The sequence below is a fragment of the Cryptomeria japonica genome, chromosome 3 (assembly GCF_030272615.1).
Source record: "Cryptomeria japonica chromosome 3, Sugi_1.0, whole genome shotgun sequence".
NCBI lineage: Eukaryota > Viridiplantae > Streptophyta > Pinopsida > Cupressales > Cupressaceae > Cryptomeria > Cryptomeria japonica.
Window position 1 is genome coordinate 937,326,111 of NC_081407.1, and position 5,043 is coordinate 937,331,153.

The window sequence follows — 5,043 nt, forward strand, 5'->3', positions numbered from 1 at the left end:
ATTTTATTATTTTATGATGTTCATACCTTCTTAGATTTCATTTTGTGTCGATTCCAATGAGTATATATACATCATATTAAGCCCACTATGTCTTGTGCAAATTTGATCTCATTTTTTCTGCATTTTCTGTCAAAAAGTACAGTCTGTTGCAAATGCGCTATAGGACTCTGTAAGTGCACTATAGGATCTAACAAATGCACTACATGACTAAACAAATGCGCTAAAACAGTAAATGTATGCGCCAGACTGTCTATTTTAGGGTTTTGATCAGTTTAAGGTCCTATTTGATGTCAGTTGGATTTTGGCAAGAGGCTCATTGGTTTTGGTTCTCACGTGTGACCTTTCACATGTTTCATGCTTATGAGATGAGATTGTTGGTTGCGTATGGATTGTTTATGATTTCAGATTCATGTATGTTCTTAGTTTTGATTATGATTTTAGAGCCTCTTGTGTTGTCATTGTTTGAGACCATGTTAGGGGGGAGTGGGCTTCCTTGTGATGACCGGGGTCACAAGAGATAGGCTTGCATGAGGTTCCTTGTAAGGATGCATGAAGTCTAGACCACTAGGGTACATTGGGAGTTTATCGTGTTATTGTAATCAAGTGGAAACTTAATAATGAACTCATGGGATGGGTAGATAGATAATTAAATAAGATAATTAATTGATTTGTGCCTCGTGAATTGATCCTAGGGAGGATGTTTTTGGATAAGCATGAGAAGGTCACGAAGACGGTAAGTCAATCTCAATTGATCTCTCATAGGTTGAGATGGCTCCACATGTCCATTAGGATAGGGCCTTATGTGTTATGTGGATGGCATGTGATGATACTCCACTCCTACATGTGTTCCTTTGATGTTCTTATGACTATACCTTGTTGGTTGATAAGCCTTTGGGAGTTTCTTATTGTGATTGTTTATGTTGGTTGTATTTGCTCCATGCTTGAGAGTGTTGTTGTAATCTTGTCATTTGGTATTAAGTGTCAACCTAGATGTAGAGTGTGTGGTGGGACCTTGTGTCATCTCCTAGCACGAGGGGTGGTTCCTTTGGTTTGACATGGTTGGGTGGTTGACGCTTTTTACCATTGGTTTTTTTTTTACCCCTTGTTGGTGTTCTTTCTTGCATGGAAGTGGATTCTTCATCAAGATGAATTATGAATTCTATTGTAGCAGATTCATGTATTTGGATATCATGTATATGAGATGTAAATTACTCTTGTAATGATCATAGGAGATGTAGTAGATGGATGAGCTATGCTCTTGTTATGTAAATCATGTAATTGCAATGATGTATGTAGCCTAGATTATGCCTTGGATTGAGGCTTATGAATGTAATGCAATTGAAATATTTGTGATTGATGTTATGAAAGTGATTCATGTAGATCCCTATTCTTGTAATGGTTTCATATTGGCTATACTTGTTCATGTATGCATTGATTGATATTTGAAAGAAATGGGAAACTAGCCTTATAGTGGATTCTTAGGTGATAATGAACCTTATATGGTAAAATGATTATAAGGATTTGTAAAGTGGAAAATTGGATCCTAGTGACTCCCCATCTAGGAGAGAGAAAGGAAGCCACTAGGATGATTTTCACTTGGGAGGAACTTTACATTCAAAAGAGGGATTGAATCCGCTAGATCCAAATCCGAGGGAAATAAGGATGTGAATTCTGAGTGGATTGCAAGTGGTTGAAGTGTGATTTACCCTCTTTTGTAAATGAGAAAGTTGACTTGTTGACTATGTGGAAAAGTGAGGGAAAATGAGTGAAATGAGGTGCTACTAGTTCGTGATCGCGTTGTAACTTCAAATCTGAGCTAATTAAATTGACATGGATCTACCCTACAAATTTGGAGAAAAGTCATCAAGACTGTGGTGGGAATGTACATGGTCCGCCACAAAATCCGCAAAACAAAAAGGGTTCTTCCATCTCTACAAATGAAGCCCAAACCTGCAATTATAGCTACACACCTACAACTTACACACAAAAAGAGAAGAAAAGGGGGTTGTGGATAGGGGTTTGCCTCAGTCAAACCCTGGTTGAGGAATCAACCTATAAAGAAAGTAATTGCAAATGCTTGAATGTAAACAATGGAGATGTATACCTTGTAGATCTGCAACTTGTTGATGGTGATTGCTTTGCTTCTTGAATGTAATAACATATGTTGTATGGAATGGCATGTAACATGACAAAACCCTAACACACATGCATTCTTGCAAATAAATGTTGTAATGTTGCTACAATGGATGAACGAAGAAGACTTGAATGCTCGAATACTTGATGATGACCTTTAAATCTTGTATCTTCTCCTTATGCTCTCTATCTGTTTGTTTGTTGTCCATCCATCCATAAATGAGGGTATTTAATTCCCTTTTATAAATGCCTCAAGGATTAATTTTCAACCATCGAAGGCCGACGAAGAGGAATTGCAAACCCCAAAGACAAAAGATGCATAGGAGACCCGACAGACCTAACATAGGGCCACCCTAGGAGGTGGGGACAGGGGCGCCACACCCCTACCCTAGGTGCCCCTATCCCCCTGGGATAGGGGCGTCACGCCACTGTCTTGTCCTGCCCTATTTTGGGGCCCAGACAGGGTCTAAAGCAGACACAAGACATGAAGGAGAAAGAGAGAAGGGTTGGAAATGCAGTAATAGGTCTCAGTTAAGGAAGGAGATGTCATCGCCAAGGTGAGGACCCCAAATGTGGTTAAAATTGCAGGAGTCACAATTTTATGACACTACATTTAGCCCCCACTTTAGCGGGAGTATGGCTTACACCACTGCTATCGGTAAAGTAGAAGAAAGAGAGAGATGAGGACGAGAGATGCAGAGCAAAACCACAAGGAGTATAAGACATCACTAATATTGAGGAGCAAAAAGCCCCCAATCTTAGGGTCTCAACTCACGCCAACATATGCAAGAGCACAAAATAAAAGGCACGAGACACACAAACACAAAGAAAAAGTGCAAAAAGACACACGATAAGAACAAGACACAAGATGACAAAATAACTAGCCGAAGAGATCTCGAGCTCAAATGTCTCAACAACTAATCAAGACACAAAGACCAATTCCATTACATAAACATGAGCAACCACATAAAAGAGAAAAGATGACATCATCCATGAACTATCATTAGTAAAACTATGAGTTCATGAGAGGAAGAAGAGAGAGAACATGAATACACACTTTGGTGATCCATGAGAAGAAAGGCGAAGATGAAAGAAACCATGGATGTCTCTCCCCTAAAACTAGGTGATCCATGGAGAGGACATGGAAAATCTTGCCCCTAGAGCTTGCCCAGGTGATCCATGTAAAGAGAGAGAGTGAGAACTCTGTTAGTTCCACTCAACCTCATGCGTGTGTGTGCAAGTGAGGTTCTAAGCGCCTCATGGGAGTCTATGCCCAAGTACGCTACAACCTGTATAGAATGTATAGTACAAGTGTCAAGCAAGGTGTGATATCTCACTCTAAGAGGCCATGCTCTGGTTCTGAGAATAATCACCCCACATAAGAGAAAAGTGGCATCATCTTTCTCTAAGAGGTCATGCTCTGGTTTTGAGAATGACCCACTGTATAAGAGAAAAGTGACGACATCTTTCTCTAAGAGGTTTCCCTTTAGTTCCAAGAATGTCTCACTATACAAGAAAAGAAGAAGTGAAGACATCTCACTCTAAGAGACTGTGCTCTGGTTCTAAGAATGACCCACTATACAAAAAGTGATGACATCTTGCTCTAAGAGGTTTCCCTCTGGTTCCAATAATGTCCCATTGTATAATGCATGAGAGAAGTATAGTACAAAGGAGTAGTGTGGGTGCCATTAGTGTTAATCTCAATAAAATAATATTAAGGGGGAAACCATTGTCCCACCCTTTGAACCTTCTACTTAGCACGTCTACCTCTCCTGACATAAGCTCAGACATGAGACATCTCCTGCAAACCCAACCTACTCACAATATCAGCCTCTCCTCTATCCAGAGGAAAATTCACCTCACATTTAGCTTCCACCGTCTCTTGGATGATGCCAATGATTCTATTCCACACTTGTTGAGCTAATAGTCTAACATCCCTAAAGGTCCTCCTATTCCTCTCTAACTAGATCTACCAAAGTATAAAAATGGGCCCAATGTGCTATACAGTTTGGAGAAAAGAGGACAAAATATGAGGCCTGCCCAAACTGCTCCAAAACTCCACTAAAGAATTCACGTGAACACAAGGGTGCTTCCACACCCCCCATCAGTAATGTCAGAGCAACAATAAGAAAGGGCATCTGAAGAACAGGTGAGAGGAATCCTCCTCTCCATTACCACACAAAACATAGATGGAAGGCCCATGGAACCCACGGTTGCGAATATTGTCCCAGGTTAGACAACTATTCAAAGCCAAAGTCTAAACAAAACAATTACACTTTGCCCAAGAGAAATTGTTCTAAACATATTTCCACCAGTGTACCTCCCTCCCCTCCAAGTGACAAAACAACAGCTCCTGGTACCCACTGGCAACAGTGAAAGCACCCTTAGGATTCAGGGACCAAGCAAGTTTATCCCTATTCTTAAGGGAACTATAGTGTCTACTAGCCAAAATGCCATGAAGCTCAGCGCAGTCTTCCTCCATATCAATAACCGACCATTCATTAGGAACCTTCCACCGCACCATCTCCAGTTGCCCACACCTATAAATAGACTTAAAGTCACTCACTCTGGACCACCCTGCCTCCAAGAACCTCTGGCAAAGATTCACTAAATTAGGAAACTGATCAATAATGGGGGGATAGCCATCCCAAGAATCAAACCAAAAAATCACCTCTTCTCCCGTCTTACAGATCCAAAAAAGACCTTCTTTTATCAGTGTAGCCCCTTTCTTGAGAGTACTCCAAATCGTAGAGCCTTTTCTCGCAAGTGGATATCTTGTAATTTCCTCCTTTGGGATCCTTTGTATATACTTGAAAGATAAAATCCTAGCCCAACTTGGATCCCATTCAATACACCACCTCTAGTACAATTTAGCTGCCAAAGCCTCCACAAATAAAGAAGACTACCTTA